This window comes from Podarcis tiliguerta (assembly GCF_965153285.1).
Source record: "Podarcis tiliguerta genome assembly, chromosome: 6".
NCBI classification, from domain to species: Eukaryota; Metazoa; Chordata; class Lepidosauria; order Squamata; family Lacertidae; genus Podarcis; species Podarcis tiliguerta.
This window is the reverse complement of record NC_139539.1, coordinates 34,666,465-34,688,704: the sequence shown is the minus strand read 5'-3', so window position 1 is coordinate 34,688,704 and position 22,240 is coordinate 34,666,465. Positions and strand designations below refer to the sequence as shown.

General features: G+C 42.8%; 1 protein-coding gene and 1 long non-coding RNA gene across 4 annotated transcripts in view; one reads left to right on the top strand and one right to left on the bottom strand.

Moving 5' to 3' along the window:
• SLC16A1 (solute carrier family 16 member 1) overlaps positions 1–6,036 on the bottom strand; it is a 42,286-nt gene extending 36,250 nt beyond the window's left edge. Inside the window, exon 1 of one of the 3 annotated variants that reach the window (XM_083444487.1) lies at positions 5,686–6,036. The gene's annotated coding sequence lies outside the window, so the exon portion shown is untranslated. Of the gene's footprint in view, positions 1–4,559; positions 4,685–5,662 lie in introns of those variants that run through there. The other 2 variants (XM_083444488.1, XM_083444489.1) reach the window with 2 other exon arrangements.
• Positions 6,037–6,048: 12 nt separating this feature from the next.
• LOC310679410 lies at positions 6,049–11,968 on the top strand. Its single transcript, XR_014512225.1, has 3 exons — positions 6,049–6,164; positions 8,747–8,849; positions 11,807–11,968. It is a non-coding gene; the product is annotated as an uncharacterized lncRNA (long non-coding RNA).
• Positions 11,969–22,240: the final 10,272 nt, after the last annotated feature.

Below are 22,240 nucleotides of genomic sequence, written 5' to 3'. Positions count from 1 at the left end.
CATACGGAAACGGCGTTTACCTTCCCTCTGGAGCGGTATCTATTTATCTACTTGCACTTTGACATGCTTTTGGACTGCTAGGTGGGCAGGAGCAGGGACCGAACAATGGGAGCTCACCCCGTCGCAGGGATTCGAACCGCTGACCTTCTGATCGGCAAACCCTAGGCTCATTGGTTTAGACCACAGCACCACCCTCCAACAGTAAAAATCTTAAAAAATTAAAAGAATAGGCATTAGGAGAACCTGCTATCCTGAATGCGAAAACATGGGTCAAGCAACAAATCCAACCACTGGAAACAAATAAATAAACCAAAGCAGGTGCCTGGCCACCCAAAGCCTTGAAAACTTTTTCCTACTTTACAGTGTGTGCTCCAAGGTTAGAAAGCAGCGTGAATAATTTTCCACAGAGACGGTTTCTTACAGTATATTCTGGTGTACAAGTTATCTTGTTTGAACTGTCTTCCTGGTCCTAGTCAAAACAGCCCTGCTTCAAATTCCTTCTGCAACACTATGCTTTGAACACAGATAGTTAAGGGTACAGGCAAGTATTGCGGTGGGGGCACTCTTTATCTGTTATGACCCTACTCCTTTTATTTAATGTATGATGCCACTATACTGTGGTTTCTGCCACAGTTATGCGCAGGAGAACTATAGGATCGGGCTGCCAAAGTGTTATATAAACCCTCACTGCTGTGGGTTAGTATTCAGTTAAGTAGCTAAGATCAAAACAGCTCTGTTAAAGAAGTTAATCCACTGGCAGCTCTAGATTGCATGAGAAGCACAAGATTCATGGATAATGCTCCATAAGGAGCAGGAAGCTTTGCTTGAACAGTTCTCACTATACAGAATATCAGAGTTTCGTTTGAATTACATTTCAAGTTGATCTACTGTAAAATTGTGAGAGTGGGAAGAAGTGAGCGGGCTTTTATTATTTTTGAATGTAATAATACAAAGAAATAATGTGGTCTATATCTCCATGATCCATCACTGTGAGCAAAAACGAGTGGATTGCATCTCTGCTTTCATTTAAACTTTCCAAAGGGTTGTTGAGAGGTCTGCATTTGGATCATAGCATAGGGGAGAGGCTTAAACCTTTCCCCTTGCATCAAACTCCTAATGAAAAATGGCAAAAGTTATTACTTTCCATATTACCCAAAAAATATATAGCCATGGATTATTATTTTGTCAAGAAAGTCTTATCAGTTATTTGCAAAAGTTTAAAAGGATTAAAGATGTATGAATACCTCAGACCAGAGGTCCCCAAACTAAGACCTGAGGGACTCATTTATGCGGCCCGCGGCAACCCCCACCGCCCACTCTTACCGGCACTGCGCTGCACAGCTGCCCACTTTCAGCTCGGAGGAGCACCGGAAATAGCTTGTGCACATGCGCAAGCATTATTTGTGCATGTGCATGCGTTATTTCCAGTGCACATTGGGGTCAGAGGATGCCCGTGCACATGCGCACAAGCTATTTCCGGTGCTCCTCTGACCGGGAAGTGCGCCGGAAATAGTGTGTGCACACGTGGATGGGCACGCGCTCCCCCGCCTCCAGCACTGACCCCTGCCTCAGACCATATCTAGCTTTACTCTCATTGTCCACAGTTTACCTTCTATTGAAAGAGCTGATATCATCCCATGATCAGCCAGATCTAGCTATTTCATGGTATCTTTCCCAGCCACTGCCCTTTCCCCCATTATGGAAACTTTCTACATAACAATTTTGCCAAAACATGCCTATTCACGATACACCTCACTAATGTTTTTTACTATTCACTAGGAGATGAAGGCTGGTTTAAAGTATAATTAATATGAATTAGAAGCTATAGAGTAGGAAAGAGATACTTGTTTTAGCCTTGCACAGGCTCAGACACATCCATTTCATCATAAAGTTTCCCCTGTCTTCTATTATTATGCTATTAACATGCATACAATTATGAAAATGCAGCTTTTCTTTAGGAAATGTTTTCTAAAGGAAAAAAGCTGAAGCCACCAGTCTTAAAAGGAGGAAATACATATATAAAAGATAATGCGAAAAGATTAGTACCAGGGCAATGGGGGGGGGGGGACTAGAATGAAAAGATAAGTTGCAAAGTACACAGGTGCCAACACACCCTTATTTGTTCAGAACTCAACCAGCAACACCAAGGAGAGCAAGGAACTCAGAATGTCAGGATGCAAAAAGCTATATGGTACTATGGGCTACAAGAGAAATGAAAGAAAAATAGGGAAAGTGTTTGGTAAACTGAAATAACAAGGTTGGTGGAAAAATATAGGTGATGCTGACCAGGTATGCATGCCTAGAGCCAAGGTGGTAGACTCAAGGACACACAAAACATACTACACACTCAATGCTACCTTGATTGACACTTGGCCAGCTTATGATTGCAACATGATGCAACCAGAATGTATTTTAGAGAGTTATCTGCAACGATGAGAAACGAAATGCCTCTTGGCACAGGCATATCCACAGCCAAGCTATTACAACAGGACTGGAAATATGGGCCAGAAGTTATAAAGAATGTCTGCTTAAACCAAGGCTGTTCCTTCTCCCTTCACTGGCTTGGCACATATTCATCCCCAAAAGGTTGTACCTGAAATGGCAAAGTGCAAAGGAGTTGTTTTGTTCCTTCTTTAACAACCGCCAGCTGCAAAACCAGAAGGTGAAGAGCACTACTGGGCAGTTCTTAAAGCGACTGCAACATTTCTGAAAAGTGCAGAAATAGGTGCTTAACCACCATCAACATGGCTTAATCAAATGCATGCAGAACTCAGAGAGACACACATGCTGAAGCAAAGATACACTGAACAGATCACACAGCAAAACAATGAGCAATCATCCCATTGCCTTAAACATAAAAATGAAATGGGTCTCCAGTACTGCATGTACATTACAGGCCATTTGTTTTCTGTGGTATTATCATAGATATCATTTGCTGTTGTTGTTTAGTCGTTTAGTTGTGTCCAACTCTTCGTGACCCCATGGACCAGAGCACGCCAGGCACTCCAGTCTTCCACTGCCTCCCGCAGCTTGGTCAAACTCATGTTCGTAGCTTTGGGAACACTGTCCAACCATCTTGTCCTCTGTCGTCCCCTTCTCCTTGTGCCCTCAATCTTTCCCAACATCAGGGTCTTTTCTTCTCATGAGGTGGCCCAAGTATTGGAGCCTCAGCTTCAGGATCTGTCCTTCCAGTGAGCACTCAGGGCTGATTTCCTTCAGAATGGAGAGGTTTGATCTTCTTGCAGTCCATGGGACTCTCAAGAGTCTCCTCCAGAACCATAATTCAAAAGCATCAATTCTTCAGCGATCAGCCTTCTGTATCACAGATGCATCCATGTATCTCCAGTTTTCTAACTGCAGTCATGTTCCCATGACTGGCTGCTGTGTAATTAGAAGGTTCTCATCATCAAATTTGTAGGAAAGCAGTTACAAGCAGAGGTGACAGAATATAATGTATTTAAGGTCACCCAATCACATTTGTTAGTATAAAATTTTAATAAAGTTTAATAAGTACTGAAGTTGTGAAGAGGCAAAAAAGTTTGGAAGCACCTTTCTGTATCTGGAAGTACAGTGGTACCTCAGGTTAATTACTTAATTCATTCCGGAGGTCTGTTCTTAACCTGAAACTGTTCTTAACCTGAAACACCACTTTAGCTAAAGAGGCCTCCCTCTCCTGCCACGCCGCCAGAGCACGATTTCTGTTTTCATCCTGAAGCAAAGTTCTTAACTCCAGGTAATATTTCTGGGTCAGCAGAGTCTATAACCTGAAGCGTATGTAACTCGAGGTACCACTGTACAGTGTGCTGCACAGCAACCAATTAATATTTTACTTAAAACTGAAGACATTAACAGCTTGAAAATGCAAAATGCAAAAGAATATATCATAATCATAACCTGATCAGCTTTCTCAGACAGCAGGAACAATGATTCAGTCCTATTGATAACTGTGCCTCAAGCTATGTAGTACTTTCCAAAAGATATAGAGACCTGAACAACTCCGTAACATAGTTTCCTGACATAGAACTGAGATTCCTTATGACAATAGGTCCATACAACAAAACTCAGGTCATGCAAGAAATTGTTACCAAGGAAGGTGGTCAACAAATGCAAGAAATAACTAAAGTATTAAATAGGTGAGTAACTTTCTTTATTAAAAATTGTAAACAGAGAGGGACACAGAATTACTGGTTCCTTATTGGGAAGCTTTAACTGCTGAGCCATGCTTGTGCCTGAAGAAAACAACAGACAGTATGCCAGTTCAGCACAATTGCTTCTGTACCCAAGAATGCTTTAAGCTAACCTGATGTGTCAGCAGTCTTTAAGGTTCAAAATGTCACCAAAAGAAGGCACAGTAAACTAGGCAAATCACATTGTGAGAAAGTTGTCCTCCCCCAGTCCAAAGAGTGCCTATTTTGAAAGGCTGATGAGCTCACACAAGAAACAGGCAAGGCTTTATTCCTAAAGGTTTGTCTCCTTTTCAAAAGATACAAGAGGTGATGCACTCAAGAAACAATGTTTGTTCATTTGCCACAACCAGAACTGCAAGCAGTCCCACATACCTGTTAGCATCATCTCACAAGGCAAACTCACATCCTTGTATTTCACTGTAAGTAATCCACTGGTTCTAGACTTAAGAGTCGATTCACACATGGTTGCCATCACTTGGAGGTTGCAACATCTAGTGAAGACATCAGTGTGTGAAAGCCATCAAAGATAGAACTTTTAATTTACCACCTCACATTAAGTCCAACAAAAGTATTTGAAGTGGAGGCAGAGCACACATTGAACTACAACCAAGCGGTGAGAAATCGAGGATTGTCAAGTATAACAGGACATTTAAAGGAATATGGTAAGCCCTCTCGCACTTCTGCTGCAAATCATTTTGAGGCGAGTTGCTAGGGCTACCCAGTGTGGGCTAGATAGGCTTATCTATATTCAAAACCTGCATCTCAGCGCTGAGAGATGCACGCCTGTGCAACAGGGAAGTCAGATATCCTCTGATCTCTCAAGACGAATGCAGGCATGCAAAGCAAGCAAGCCATGCGCGCAACTACTCAGACCCAACTCGAACCCTTGTAAGATACATAGCAGAAACATTAACGAATCCTTCTTCGCCATGCACCCCCAAACCACCACATGCTGAATTCAAACAAAGAAGCTAGCCAACCAGTCCCCTCTCCTCCCCGCCAGGCCAGCAAATCCCCAGGAATCAGGAAACAGACGAATGCAATGGCCCCTGACCCAAGCAGTCCTCACTTAAAGATAAAGTGATAAACGATCAGTAACGGGACCCCCTTCCCCATGGCCAACGTGGCAGGATGGCCGGCCACCTTGGGCCTCGGACCTCCTCGCTTTAGTGCATCCCCCGGGGCTTAAACCCCCCCCCCCCACAGCTCTGTGCCAGCACCACCCCACCGTCGCCACGCGCCCCTTCCACCTCGTGCCCGGCTCCCCAGGCTCGTGTCGCCCGTCCGCGCGCCCCCTCCCCATTTCCCCGCGCTGGTGCTACTCCGGGGTTGGCGGGCAGACCGAAAAGCTGCCCCCAAGGCGGCCGGCGGCCACCCCTTTCTGCCGCGCCACGTGGAGCGCCGCTGGCTCCAGGAGCCCCGAGAGAGGACTTTGCCTCCCGCCTTCCCAGCCGGGCAGCCGAAGCCCTCCCTACCCGTTGCACGCAGCGGCACTCACACGAAGCGCTCCTGCCCTTTCCCCACGCCGCGTCTCTCTCTTTCGCGTCTCTCCTTCCAGACAGTCTCCCGAGCGCTACTCGCAGGCGCTCCCGCCCCCTCACGCACTATAACGGGCCGGGCGGGGAGCCTGCCTGCGGCGAGGAGGAGGAGCCGAGAGGCAAAGGGCGGGCTCTTGCGCTGGCGGGTCAGAGGGAGAGAGAGAGCGCGCCTTGACCAGCTGGCCTCCCCCACCGACTGCAAAGAGCCAGCGGCTTCTCCTTATAGGAGAGAGAGAGAGGCGCCTTTGTGTGAGAGAGGTTGCCTGAGGGAGCCTTTGTAGCGGGGGCGCCGCTCGCGAGGAGAGGCGGGGAAACATCCACCAGGGGCAAATGGAAAGTGGCGTTTCTGCACGTAGAAGCTGGCGGCGGCGTTGCCAGAAAGCTGCGGGGCTGCCTCGGGTCTCCCTGGGGCCGCCAGTGGGCTCCTCAGTCTCGCTCAGTAAGGGGTTGACACAAGGGCCCCTTATTAACTAGTATTTATATATATATATATATGGTTCTGGGGCTTCAGCAGCCCACCTAAATGTAACGTCTGTCTCCCTCCCGGGGTACTTTTTATATGCTCAGAGGCAATTCCACCCCACACACGCCCTGCCCACTTCATATTTTGCGGGGAGGGAGCAAAATTGGAAACGGGGCTTGTGATACGGTAAGCCGTGACTTCAATGACCGCCCCCCCCCCTGGCAACTGAAACTCAGCCAGGTTCGCCTCAGTAAATGTGCTCCTTAGAAGTTAGCACACTGTCCCGTTTGCTGCAGAGGGGCAGGTGGATCCCTGCCCTGAGGGTGACTGAGCCTAGCACTCCGAATTGCACAGAAATTGTGACACCCTCCAGACCGGTGCCGGATTTACTTACAAGCTATAGCTCAGGGCCCCGCTCTCTTGGGGGCCCCCAAAAAGTATACTACTTCTTAATTGAATTTCACTATTAATATACTTATTAATTGTATTTCAGTTCAACAATTACTTTGATAAAATCCATATTCTGTTATGTGCAAATGGCTTTAGATACCTATTAGGCCAAAAAAAACCATGTAGCATATATTCAACACAAAAAACAGCAGCAATTTGTTGTTGACAAAGGGCCCCATTACCTTCAGTAGCTTAGGGCCTCGTCAAACCTAAATCTGGCCCTGCACACACCCTCCAGACATCTGTGTTCCCTGCAATCGATGAACCTGCAGTCCTGAACTAGGGTCCCATTCAGGGCAGTGGGAGTTGCTTCTTGAACAAGCATGTTTATGGTTGGTTTTAGTCACTTACATTAAGGACGTAAAATCAGATCAAAGTCCACAGTGCCAAAGCTGGGGAAACCAGGTAAAGAATATCTACAAGAGGTGGCCTGAGAGCAGGAACAATCTCTCTGAGTGCTATTATTCCCTGTTTAGGGAAGCTTTTAATGTCTGATGTTTTATCGCTTTATTATTATTATTATTATAATCATCATTAATTCTGTTGTGAGCCGGCCAGAGTGGCTGGGAAAACCCAGCCAGATGGGCAGGGTATAAATAATAAATTATTATCTCTGAGGGAATGAAATGTTTGGAAATGATCTGTACAAGAGCAACAGCGTCTTTATTTACACATTCATACCCTGCTCTTTAGCTAAAAAGTCTGCCAGGTAAACTTACAAAAATCAGTAGTAAGAGAGCCTCTAAAGGACATGATGTGAGGAAAGAGGGATGGGGAGGGTAGAAGAAGAAAGCAACCCCAGACATCAATTATTAGAGTTATTACAATGCAGTTATATAATTCTGTATTGGAGATTATCCCTTCTCCAAGAAAATTCTTCACCCACCCCAGGCAGATCTGGGAGCAAAGCAGGTCCGGGCAGAAAGAGCAGAACTGCTCCTGCCGCATAGGAGCGGACACTAGACTTGATGGCGGTTGGAATCCTTACAGGAAGGAAATGGATGGAGTTGTCCTCTTCCCTCACCAATGACAGTATTGGTTCTCTAAATGATACAGTACACAACACCATAGGGGAAAGGGTAGGAACTCATATAATACATTAACATTTCATATAACATAACATTTGTGAGAAATCAAAAACACTCCCTTTTTTCAAGCAGCCACGGTGACTTAATTTGCATGCATTTTGCAGAACTGGCAAAGCTGACGGGGGAAATCCAAAAGCGACGAGTAAATTTATACAATATTTGAAAGATCATTGTAAGCAATTAACAACACTAATAGGGTTATCTGAAGATTTCTAATGAGATTTTTTTTACCTTTATTTATTTAAATTTTGAAGGATTTTGTGATAGTCTTATTAGAATTGGAAAATATATAAAATGCTGTGATATAAAGGTTAACTTTGAAAGCCAAGAGGTGGGAGGGAAGGAAGTTGATAGGCTCTAAAGTGCCAAAGAGGTAAAGTGGACAATAATGATGTGATTATATATGTTTAAATGGGAAATAAATAAAAATTATTTAAAAAACAATTTATATGCATTTTTATAAAACATTTGCAAGGTCCATATGTCACTTAAGAGAAAACATCCAGTTAAATGAGCCATCATAGGCACTTCCCAGTACAGTGTATAAAGCCTGGAAAATCAGGTATTTGTAAACGTGACCTGCTATCAAAACTTAGGAGTAGCAAGATACTGTCACTATGTAAAGACCACTTGAAATACTAAACTTTTCCCGAGTAGTAAGCACACACACTGGCAATCAGGGTGGAATGTTGTTTGCCAGTACGTGATTTCCATGTGTGCACACACTGATCAAACAATCGTCCGTACAATTGCCATATAGTGATGGTGCTTTCTCCTAACCAAAAGAGTTTTCTGTCTATGAAACCTAGACAATTAAACAGCTAAAGTATTGTGTACCAAGAAACCAAGGGTAAAACTTATTTTTGAGATGCATTACAATTCTTGTCAAAGTGCTGTTTGCCATGAGCTCTCTTAATTTGTGATTCACCTGTCATTGTACCCTGAAATTGACTAAGGCAGACCAATTTTGCCTTTCCCAGAGGATAAATGTTTAATATCTTGTCATTTGCTCCATATTAGAAAGAAATGGGGAACAAATCCAGTGACACTAAACAGATGGGAAACGGTTCTTCTGCCACATCAAAGGCAAAAGTCATCCTTCTACCAGGCATGATCATTCAAGGTACGCTTCATAAATGTTAAGGCACTTAATGATGCTGAGAAATAGAAACAGAACCTTGTACATTGGACAATAACACAATTATTTTAATCCAGGGATTATAACCATTCCACCTATCCACTTTTAAAATCATATTACGTATAGACATAAAGACTGGTGGGTTGACAAAGGTTCTTTTAAACATTTATTTGAATTTTAGGTGTTTTACTCCTCAGTATTGCATCTTGTGCAGAATTTTTAAAAGATATTAATCCCAAGGCTTTACTACACTTTCCCCCCAGACCTGAGAGACTGTACTGCACTTGAAAGAAACGTTAATTTCCATTAGGTGCTGGCACAACCATTAGACATCTTTGAAAACTTTTGAAGCTGCTGCATCTTTGAGGAGGGGCAAGTAACACTCATCCCCATTTCGTCTCAACATTTTGCCCATACACTTTGGCTATTTTGCTAGCTCTAGAAGAGCTGTTTCAATTGCTTGGTAATCATAAGGGTGAACTTTGGACAGACCTAAAAATGCTGAGGACTGAAGCACGGTGGTGCCTCCTGGCCTGTGGGAAAGTAAGCTTGAGATCACTCTCATAGTTTCTGTGTGTCATCAGGTGGCCAAACTCATTGCCTCAGGGTTCTTTCATTCTAGAAGGCCAGCACATGCAGTCAAGTATGCTGATAGAGTCTCAGTGTGAGTTAGATGCAGCTTGGCCAATTTTCGTCAAAAGGTTTCTTTACAAAGAAATACTCCATTTTTATTGTATTATTATTGGGTGACATTCAACTAGGTTTTACTCAAAATAAACCTAATGGGAGGAATTCAACACTGAGCTCCTCTTTTGTATCAGCACAAGCGTTTCTGCTTGCCAGACAGAATTATCCCCCTTCCCCTTCTAGGCATGTGAACTAAATGGTTAGGCACCTGCTGTTCACATTTTACTTGTATTAATATACTGGTGCAGCCATGATAAACACAATGTTAAACACAAGCACATGCATCTTCAGATGGAAAGGTGCACTGAAAAGCTTTGGATGGAAAAGTGTTGTATAATTTTGCTAAAGAAAATAACTATAAATAACTATGTTTTTATTGCAGCTATTTATATACCACTTAATCACCAAAGTTGCCAAACAAAATTTCTCAGCTACTTCACACTTTTGGGAATAATATGGTGGTGTTGTGGGTTGGAGAACCATGAAAGCTGCTCTGAGTTTGTTAGAGGAAAGATGGGATTAAAATATTGTAATTAATAAAATATAAAGCATGTCTGAAGGAGACTAAAAACAGGGATCGTGTTCCTCTGAAATTATCAGCTGTTTCCTCATGCCTAGAAAGTACTGAAGAAGTTAGTTAATAACAATTTCAAACTTTTAGTGTCTCACCCCCTCATGTATCTCCTTTGTTTATAAGCGTTGACATTAAAAAGTTGTAAAATAATAATTCCAATGTCTGGAGACAGGAGTTCCTTCTTGCTTTTCACTCAATGTCAGGTAGCCAAAGGAGACAGTGAAGACATGTAGGACTTCATTACATCTTTAATTTGGCAGCAGCATCTCTTCACTCCACTCCAAAAGTTTGCCCTCTTTCAAATTCAGTTCATTTTGTTTAGGGGGAAATTTGTTTATTTGTTTTTAAATTTATAAACTTACAAATTGCCCTACTAATGCTTTTGCACCAGGAGCTGAGAAATAAACTATACAATATTGCTCCAAACCCATCTCCATTGGAGATGGGGATTAGGGTGAGATTGAGATATTTTTTCATAGTGTGAGGGTTGGAGGGAAGTAGTTTGAAATTAAGAGATACTAGTTGTCAACAACCTTGTTGTACACACTGGATTTATCTCCATATTGGCAATTGATGGGTGTAATGTAAACTCTGCATTATAATCTTCATATTTTGTATGGGAACTGGTGCATAATGGCTTGCAATTACTAGAAAAAATTCTAGTAAAGACTTGAAGAACCACCTGCTTGATATTTTTTGGCAAGATGTGCTATAGTACATCCCAGTTTTCTAATGCACAGTCATGTTATTAAGATACAATTATATCTGTATCTTATAAAACTTATGTAATTTCACCTATCTGCAGCATGTACCTAAATCCTCTGAAACCATCACAGTCATGTAGAGAACAAATAATGCATCCAAAGCTGGCCTATCACTCACATAAAAATACCTCAGCTTTCAATAGAGCTTAAACTAATTAAATTACCTTCCACAACCCTAGCAATAATTAAATGCAGGTGCCTTGTGTCCTATTTGCATGCAGAGACATTGTGCTTTTCTGCCCAATGTTATCAAATGCAGATCCTAAACAAAACAGGATCCCAGGAGCACTTGTTACTCCTGGCTTTCCATCTCCACATATGAAACTATATTACTATATGATTTAATTAGGCAGTTCTGGTGATACTCTGAGCTGATGTGTTTGTTTAGTCACCAGATGATAAAGAGATGCTATTGTAAGATGCTAATTGCAGAGTAATAAACTTCCTTGATTGTTCAGAGAACTACCAACGGAAGAAAATCATCATTGCTGATTCAAAATATACAAACTTTTTGTTGGCCGTTTGTTTGATGTTTTTATACCCTGCCCTCGTAAAATCATTACGTGAAAATCATTCATTACCTAAAAGGACCAAACATCTAATCTTGCCTCTCCCGAGTATTTCCTTAATTAAGCCAGATTAAAGCAAAGGCTTCAGGTACTTTTTTCTATTGTGTTTTCCACCTACTATCAGCTTAACAAACATTTCCTCACTGAAGAGTAAGCCAATCCTTGCTGAGATCTTATCACAGAATTGCCCTTAAGTCTCTGTATTCACATACTGATGTCTCTGGTTTTTATTTATGCCACTGCCTGTCAGGTGGACACAAAGCAGGCTTTCCCCCCATCCCTTCATGCTGATAAGATTTAATATCTGTTGAGCATTTACTTCATAATTCAAATTTTTTTGCCACATAGGTGAGGCAACTAAAATATAGAATGGAAAAGAAAATATCTGTGTGAGAAATAGCAAGTTCATCCAGTTCTAAGAAAATCTTCTCTCAGGTGATCCTAATATCTGTGTTCCTGAGTAAAGAAAATCAATCAATAAAAATATTGCAAGTATTGAGCTGAAACAAACATGATTTGTGCATATTTTTTACCCCTTTCAAAATGATGCATGACTGGTGGAAAGGAAATGTATCCCTACTGCCAAGACAATTTGACCAGTGCATAAAGGGTAAAACTCAGCTGAATGGTCCAGGTTTCAAGTCAAAAGCCAGACAAAAGCTACTTTCTGTTTTAAAAGGAACCTTCCACAGAGAATTAATCCCCACACAATCACCATCCATTCCTCACGTAATCACCACTCCTTATCTACTCCCCTGATAAGATTAAAAAATCTGGACTGATTGGTGGCAGTTTATAACAGGGTACCTCAGCCTGGAAGAAAGGACCACATTTTTAGGATGTATCTGTATAACAGTATTGTATTTAACCGACGGCAACACAGACAAGTGCACAGAACATAGGAAGCTTCCTTATCCCAAGCCTTATCCCAAGTCAAACTACAGGTCCAACTAGCTCAGTATACCCCACACTGACAGGCAGTGCCTCTCCAGGAGATTCAGGCAGGGGATTCAAGGACTGAACCTGAGACATTCTGAACATCAACTACCTACGTCATGAAATGCAATGCAGGCAAGTGTGTGGATTGGCAAAAGAGGGACGGATCATTCTGCAGGCCTGCTATTTACTTGTTAGATGGGCCCGCTTTATGAGTAAATAGCAAAGTTAAAGAATAAAAATCTAGGTCAGTATCTTTAGGGGGCTTGCTGTATCATACATACTAAAAACAAAATGTGCAATGCTTACAAACACAAATTTAAAACAGCAGTTAACTCTCAACTTAGATACCTCATACAGGCACCCAAGCACATTTTTCTGCTGCCACCCTGCAACAGGCCAACAAAAAAATAAAATAAATGAGTACACATGGCAGTGGCTTGATAAATCAGTCAATTCATTAGGATAAAGGCTGAGTGTCCTGTATGAGTGGGATACTGGTGGCCACACCCACTTTTGATCACACCTTCTACTTGCATGTGGTCCTAGAGCCAAAAAAATCAAATCAAAGCTGACTCTTGAATTTCTATCTCTTGAACACAGCTTTTTCTGTTTCCCAGCTTTTAATATTCTGTATATAGGATGGGAAGTCATATTATTGCTGTATGTATACTGCTACTAAGAATGTTTTCAAATACACTGGTGTTGTTTCTTGTGAAACTAAGCAAGTCTGGTCCTGGCCAGCAATACCAGGAGTCAATTCTTAGGAGCCGAGGTCCCTTCGCTCCCCCCAATAAAATATTTGAGTGGGCTGCCCCCCAAAAGTTGATGGGCATTGCCATTCAAATGGTGTATGTGTGCCTCATCTTGTGATCAATTATGTGGGGTGGGACTTATCTGCCTCCCAAATATTTTATTCAAGATGACACCCCTGCCAGAATGGGAAAGTAGCTGGCAATTCTTTAACAGCACTTTCTCTATGGAAAGCTAGTTAATGGTAGTCATCACCATTGTAGTAATGTATTTCTCTAAATATCGACAAAACACTAAATATCTGCAGATCTTCATCTATTGAACTCATGATTTTCAGTGATCCATGAGGGATCAGGCACTGTTTGGGCATCAAAGTATTATAAGCTGATCATTGTAAGCTGGCCGATATAAACAGCTTCTGTTGTTTCCAATGGGCAAATTTCCCTTAAAAATCAGAGTAAGTAAATGACAATTCACCCCATATGTGCCAATGGTGCAATTACTTCTTCCACCTCCTTTCCTGATGGCTTGCAAAGGAACTGGCACCCAGACTAAGACACAGTGATCTTGCCAGCTCCATCTTTCCCCCCACAAAAATATATTGCTTGTATTCTTTTGCCTCATTTAAATGGTGGGCAGCACGTTTTGCTAGAATCTCTAATGCTGGCAGAGCTGGTGTGATAATTTCCTCCATAGGGATGCTACTGACAGTGTTCCCAAGAAGAAATACATGTGGAAAACGTGTCAGAACTGAAAATCAGTGTCCATGTTACAGCTTAAAGATCCTCAGGCAGAAGCCAATTGCAGGTATATGGTACCCCACTCCTGGACCTTTCCTGGGAAGCCATGGATTTTTATTTCTGTCACAATAGTTTCCACAAGTATTCCTCCATGGGATTTATTCCAAGAGCACTCTTATAGGGCAGAACATTACACTGGAATTGGATCTCAGTGTAAACTCTGGCACAGGAGTTTTGTGACTGGCTTATAGCACTGGCAGTTGGGCATTGTGCCACATATATAGCTATTCCAGCCAAGGGGCATTCCAACTTTGTCTGTGAGTAGCCGCCATGCATGAGAACAAGCAGAGGATTTTCAACTGGGAAAATCAGATCTAGCAGCTGGGAGCATGCATGATTGACAGCCAGTAACTAGCTAAGCAAATAACCAATTACTATGTGTGAGTAAGAATCATGGCTTCACTTTGAGACATTATCAATCAGGAGATGCATCACTGATGGGAATCACCAAGGCATAGATTTTAAGCAGGCTATTGGGGTGTTTTGTCAAAATGTAATTCTCTTTAGTGCTTCCGAGAAGAGAGCCAGATTACCTGTTTATTGGGCATTCACCCCGATTTTCTTGCACAAAGTTTATGCTAACTAAGTTTCGTATTGGTATGAGCTTTCGTGTGCATGCACACTTCACAGATCTGAAGAAGTGTGCATGCACACAAAAGCTCATACCAATAACAAACTTAGTTGGTCTCTAAGGTGCTAATGGAAGGAATTTTTTTATTTTGTTTTGACTACGGCAGACCAACACGGCTACTTACCTGTAACTAGTTTATGCTGTGGTTGCACTGTACCACTGGCCATCAGGACCGGCCCACCCATGAGGCAAGCTGAGGCAACATCATCAGGTGGCAGAATTCATTGGGGCAGCAGAGTCTGATACCAATCCTTCTTTCCTTCTTGTTCCTGATGTAGATCTTCCCTCACCAGTTCTTTCCTGGTGGGGAGGGAAGTACCATTTTGCCAACTGTATAGGGCTGGCCCTACCCAGCCTTCTTTGAACATTTGCTCTGAAATATTTCCAAGGAGGTTATGTGACAAAGAGCATTAATTCTGCATTCATTATTGTGTGCTGTTTATACATATTTCCATACTTTTCAGTGCTTTCCCCTGTTCCTTTCCTAACCTCAAAGGTCCCTTGGAAATGGATTTCTTGCAACTAAAGCAATAGAGTGCTTTAATCCACTATAACTGTGCAAACTTGAATTCCCCAGTATGTGCTGGAACCTTTCCTGCAAATGCTGACAGTCTGCAGACACTCTGAAAGTCTGGTTGGAGATGATAGATGTAAAATTGCATTATAACTTACCTGCCTGTAAGTTGGTATCAGGTGAGAGTGTTGCCTCTTGTGAAAAGTTAAGTGCTGTGCGGAAGAGTCCTCACACATCCTTACTTACTGTAGTTCACTTCTTCTCAGGGAGAAAAGAACTTAGCATCTCAGTTTCTGAGGGAACTATTTCAGGCAAAGGAAATCAAACAGTAGCCGTACAAGACAGTGTGTGGGTATTAATTGCACAGATCTCAAATTGCAGTTATCTAAGGTGGGGGCTCATCTTTCTTTGACTATGCTGCGTAAACCAACTCAATCATATTTCAACTGGAATTTGAACAGTTCTTTAACAGAGCATGATAAGCCCATATAACGCAACAGTGTTAGTCTAGCACTGGGGAGACCTGGGTTCAAATCCCCAGGCAAACATTAACTTCACTGGGTACCTTGGAGCAATCACTTTCAGCCTAACCTACTTCACAGGTTGTTGTGAGGAGAAACTGTGTCAGAGGTGAGCCACATATGCTGCCTATACTATACAGCACTTCTACAGGAAAAGGGGAAATCAAAAGCCTGCTGCATGGCTTCCTTGATCCTCCTTCCACAGCAGTTAGGCTGCGGGGTGGGGGGCAGCCTTCTACTGTAGGCAGTAGAAAGCTTTTTTCAAGCCTAATTGTTGTACAGGGGTACTTTGTGGGGAGGATTTCCAGCTGGGGAGCAAATGGTTAATTCTTGAATCTAATTAAAATACAGTAGTGTGTCTCTGTTCTTTACTCTGTCCCTTCTGTTGCTGGCCTCTCTTGCCAGATATCAGTGTATTTCATATTCTTTATCAGCTACTCTTCCTAAACAGCAGTAATGCATATCCCAAACTGGCTGTTACAGGGGCAGGGTGTGTGTGTGTGTCCTGTCCCCAAGGTTGTTGCCACTGAACAAAGATTGGTGACCTCAGTCTCAGGGGCCAGATGGGGCCCTCCGGTCCTCTTTATCTGTTAGGGACCAGGAGTGAGATTCCTCTTCATCAGCTAATAGAGGCAAGGACTCCAAACCAAAGGGCATGTGGGGTCAGCCTCAGAGATGAAGCTATCAGAAGAAACAAGAGCTACAGCTGTGAGTATTTTTTGCTCTATAAGACTCACTTTTTCCCTCCTAAAAAGTAAGGGGAAATGTGTGTGCGTCTTATGGAGCGAATGCAGGCTGCACAGCTATCACAGATGCCAGAACAGCAAGAGGGATTGCTGCTTTCACTGCACAACGATCCCTCTTGCTGTTCTGGCTTCTGAGATTCAGAATATTTTTTTTCTTGTTTTCCTCCTCCAAAAACTAGGTGTGTCTTGTGGTCTGGTGCGTCTTATAGAGCGAAAAATACGGTAGTTAGTACATGCAACACTACGTGTTTGGATTTACTTGCCCTTTACTATCAATTGTGAGTTTATATGCTTGGACGTGAAGATTTCAAGCAACCTTACTGGCCACAGGAGAGACATGGATTTTTGGTCAACAGACAAAACGCCACCAAAGAGGCAGATGCACCAATCAGAATGATGTATTGATGACCAGAATTCCAAGTTCAATTTAGGTTCTGATGATCCACCTAAGAAGCAATAAGGTAGTTTAAGTAGAAGAAATTATGACAATGTTGTGGTAGCTAGGCGGGTGGCAAGATGAGGGCCTGAAGGTATTCTTATGCCAAAACAAAAGGTCCAGAACCCATTGCTTTAATCAAATAATCATAATCTGAGGATTATCACTTTTCTGATACCTCTAATACATCAGTCTTAAAGCACAGATACATCAACCAGATGGAAGGTAGATGGTGAAATGGAAAAATCCCGATGCTGTAGACTCTAAAGTAGGCAATATTTCACAAATCTCCCAGTCTCCTGGCTTTGAGCCCAATGCAATTATAAGCAATTATTTCTAACTGTTTTTGAAGCTCAGCATGAGATACATTGGGCCTGCTTTTCCACCAGTCACAATAGGGCATTCCATTGATTTCAGCAGTAGGTAGCGAGGTATGTGATTTTCCACCCAAATCCGTAGTTATATTCATTGGCCTAAGAGGACCAATTGTACTACTACAGGTAAACTGTAGATTGCAGAGGAATGCCACTGAGCTCAACACCTATCTTGTAAAGCAGAGGTTTTCAACCTTTTCTGGGTCCACAGCTTCCTTGACCAACTACATTCTTTCTGTGGCACCCCTGTGGGGCTCAGGAGCCCGGTTATATCACCCCTTGCCTGCAGAGCCAGCAGCCCCTCACCCCTTTTCGAACACCCTCCCTTGTGGAGTGTTCCCTTAGCCTCCTCTCTCCTCCCCTCTCCTTGGGAGTTCTCTGAGCAGCCACAGATGCTGCCCTTGGTCTCTGAGCTGCCCCCCTCCCCCCCGCTCCAAAGAGAGGTGCCTCCTCACACTGCCCCACAGGAGGCAGAGAGGAGGGAGACAGAAAGCTGGAACCATTGGTGGGCTGGATGTGGGCCTGTTAACCGAAGCTGAATCCTGATAATGCAGAGGTGTTATGTGTTCCATGTTCTTGACTCAAAAGGTTGGGGAGACAGGCCTGTTCTGTGTAGGGTTGCAGTCTCCAAGAAGGAGCAGATCCATAGCATTGGCAACAGAGGAGGAGGGAGGATGCTTCTCCCTTAATTCCAACCACCAAGTTTACTGTCTCCAAACAGATTGAAACAAACCCAGTTGATATTTTGGTCTAAAATAGGCACATTTCTTTATTTGACTGGAGGGAGTAGGACAGCTTTTTCAAAACACAAATATAGCTGCTATCTTGTGCAAGAGGGACTTGGGATTTCCTGAAATGAGTTAAGTGGCCCGCAGAAGCCAGGAGAAAGCTGCACTTTCTTGCTCATTTTGGGAAATCCTGACTCCCAGAGCCACTGCATGAATAAAGATGACATGTGTGGTGGGAATAGAGCCATCAGCTCAGCATCCTGCTCCAGCAGTCCTTAGAGAGACCATGAACTTGGCAGGGCTGATGTTGCATAAAAACGGCAGAAAGAGACTTGTGAGGCTTTCTGCATCTCTGGGACACTTTCTACATGCAATATGAGAACCAATTAGCAATCCATCCAGGGCACCATCCGGATGAATAGTGAACCAAATCAGTTAGCAACTGCAGAACAGCAGAAGGAATACAGTACATTTCCAGTTTTCAACAAGTTTGTAGAAGCCACTTCTTCCCTATAGCAATCTACACAATATACAAAAGTTCTCTTTTTACAAGACAGGCTAATTTTAAAAATACCCTTTCAAATCAGCAAGCATTAGTGGCAGGTCAAGCAACTTCTGTGCTGTCAAAATAAGGAAATATGAAATTCCTCAGTTGGCTATTTGGAAGGTAATTTTAGAATGTTTTGATGGATACTAATCCTGTGTGTCACTCTAGCATCACCCAGTGTCTCCTAACCTGATCACAAGACACTCAGAAGTGTAGCCTTTGTCCTCTTCATGCTGTCAGGAACTGACAATCCAAAACTTCTAGAGACATGAGGTTGCCAGATACTGTTGGTTCTGTTTGTCAGCTCTCTGGGGCATAAGCACAGTCTTTGATCAATGCTCTTTGATCAGACATCTTAACATTGATAAATGCTTTCTCTTCTGTTGCCCGCTGCTTTAGCTTCTCATATGCTGTTTAGATATCCTTCAGGGAGAAAGCTGTGTTGAGAGACCAAATGTGTCAGTATAATTCCTAAGGCAAGGGTCCAGAAGGGGTTTAACAGAACCAGATAGAGCTTCCAGGAAGCGGGTGTTAGCATGCCAGTGGCAAGTACCTTCCAAAGATATAACATCACAGAGATGGAAGGCACTTCAAAGGCCATCTAGTCTGCTCCCCTATCAATGCAGGAAATCCACTGCCCGGTGACTCTTGAGCCTCTACATGTGATACTGACATGCTACCACATGGTGATACATGGTGGAGTGTAGTTCAAACATTAGGAACATAAGAAGCTGCATAACACCCAAGTCTCAACATTCCTCCATCTTGCTGAGTACTGTCTCTGCACTGATGGGGAATGGGTTTCCTGGGTTTCAAACTGGGGCATCTCCCAGCCATATTTGAAGACTCAGGGGATCCAGCCTGGTACCTTCTGTATGGCAAGCATGTTTTCTACTTCTGAGCTGCAACCTTTCCCTATTACACAGCAAACTGCCTTATACCAAGTCAGACCATAAGTCCATCTAGCTCAATATTTTCTACACTTGCTGTAAGTGGCTACCCAGGAATTCAGTCAGGCATTTTCCCCAACCCTATCTGGAGAAATCAGGGATTCAGCCTGGGACCTTCTACATGCATAGTGTGTGCTTGACCACTGAGCTATGGCCCTTGTCTATTATTTCTTGTGTTCTGTTCTGGTTTATTGATATACCATGTTTTGGCCAAAAGCCACCCCAAGCAGCAGATAGAGAGGGATAATGGATACCTGGGTGCTAAGGAAGACACACACATGACCAAAGATGGACACAAGTGGTTCCTAAACCTGATATTTGGTAAAGGTGCAGAGGACATTAGCAATTTAGCATCCCAAAGGTGGCTTGTCATATAGTTCATTTTTCTTTTTAAAAAAATCTTTTTATTGAAAGATTTTCATGGATAACAACAGTACATACAATGTCTCTGTTTTCAATTCATAGAGTCCTTTCTACAGGTTGATTACATTCAGTGTGACACATTGCTGTCATAAACATTGTGAGGTTACAGGGGAGAGAATGGAGGAGTAGGGGGGAGAAAGTAGGGTGAGTAATGATCTTTCATACTTTTGCTTAGTGTATGTGCAGGGTTTTTGCATCAGCATCACCAGGATAGGTTCTTTATTTGTCTATTTGTTTGCTTTTGTTGGCGAGCAAGAGATTGGAGAGCCCAGAGCATGGTTGGTTGCATGCAGTTGTTTGCATTGAGTTTTCTTTGTCTGAGAGAGGGGGGAAGTTGTTGGGTCAAATTAGCCGCATTGATTTGTATGCTGCTGGGGGGTTTATGTTGTTGCATTGTTGGGCTGTATACCTTGTCATATAGTTGTGAGCATGATCCTGAGAGTACAATCCTATGCACTCTTAACTGTGGTCATGATCCATTAAACACAATGGGGCTGGCATCTTCAAAGCTTTAATTATCTCTTACTACCACCTTTATAAGACACCCCGCCCCCGCCATTTCCATTCTTGTGAAATAATTTATCCACACTGCTATTTCATCTACTCACATCACACAGATTTAATAGGGCTAATTCATGGACGATTATGACTTTCTTGCAGCTCCAGGATTTAATCCAGTAACAAATTTATTAAATGTGTATCATCATAGCTAATCTATTACTCGTCTATCAAGGTCACAAGATGAGTTCACAGCAGAGATCAGACTAAAAAGAAAAGATTCATTATTGCACCACCCACCCAACCATTAGCTTTCCATCTTGTTACACAACATTTTAAATCCAGATAGGGAATCTAGATTAAACCTTCTAATCTCTGTGACATGCCAAAATTCTGTTTTTCTTCCAATATCCAGCAAATACAAATATCAAGCAAATTCCACTAACAAAAAAGTATGCCAGCATCTGTCATCAGTCAACCACATTATGAATACTATGTTTCAGAAGGAACACTGGCTTCTGCCTCAAAACTAGCCAAAGAGAGACATTCTTCTGGCAGCGCTCTGGATCTGCACTGGCAGGATTGTCACCAGGCAGTTGGCAACTTATTTTACAGGCCCTGCCTGATTCTAGTGCTCTCCCTCCTCCCCACTACCCATGCGAAAACAAGCAGCCAGCCCAAGGCATTTTGCTGCCTGAGACAAAGAACAAGATGGAGACACACACAAACCAAATTCCAGGTACAGAAACTGGCAGCTGAATTTTCTTTCCGTCCCAGGAACACCTATGAGCAACACGTTAGTTTCTGCACTTGAGCCTACTGCCTCACTTTGCCTAATGGTTGGGCTGGTCTCTGTAAGATGACAGTAAAGTGAGAGGAGTCTGCTGGAACGGGCTTTTCTTCCAGCAGGAGGCACTGTACTATATAAATTATACTACTCTGTAGAGCCAGCCCTATCAGTGTCTCACTGATATTCCACTTTAATTTGTTGTTCTGGACATCAAACTAAGCATTAAACTTAAATTAATCCACTGCAACATAATAACCTGCATACAAACAGTGCAAACACATCTTAATCCACATAATACTTCGATGCTTCTTGCAAACAATTCCTAAAGCGGCTTACTGTTGCCCACACCCTGAGCACCTTTCTATTTAACAGGCTCCACACACCAAGCAGCTTTCTATTACACCATATGGTGCTAAATGGCTGATGACCTTCAGCAGCTGTCGAGAGAAAGCCACCTCTAGTTTCAACCTTAGTTTTACCGTCTGCTGTAAAGGAGAAGGAAACAGACACAATAGGAACTCAGTTCATCAGACTCTTGCAATCTGCCTGCCTGCCTTTATCTTCAACCTTGGTTTTCTAGAATCTTGCAAAGTTCCATCTTTCTCCCTTCAGGTGAAGAATGCAAGGAAATTAGGTACTCCATCTACGGTTTTCTTGCAGCTGCATCAGTGGGAAAACTGAGCCTGATCCAATGGCCACCAGAACTCTATGAGGATGTTTCTTTGCATCAAATGAGAAAGAGAAGGTACACTGGAAAGACCCCCACGAAGTGTGTCACCATTTCCCTCTTTACATCCCTCCATGAATTGAAGGATAATTGTCTGCAGCAGGGAGCTTCCTCTACTTGTGAAAGCTCCTTGAGTTGGTTCTTTATCATATACAGAGGTTCCCTGCAAAAGGCAGCCCTGTAACACCTGGAGAAGTGAAAACAAGAGGTAAGTGGCACATGGAGGCAGGCAGGGTTTGGCAATGCACTCTTGGTCTCCCTTTTGCCTGAGAAGCAAAAACAACATAGTGTTTAAATCTAATAGGATTCTTGCTTTTGGGACTGAAATCAACTTCTCAGGCTGTGTGCCACACTGAATGGTAGAGATGAGGTAAGCAGCCCAGTCAGAATTTCAAGACATATATCATA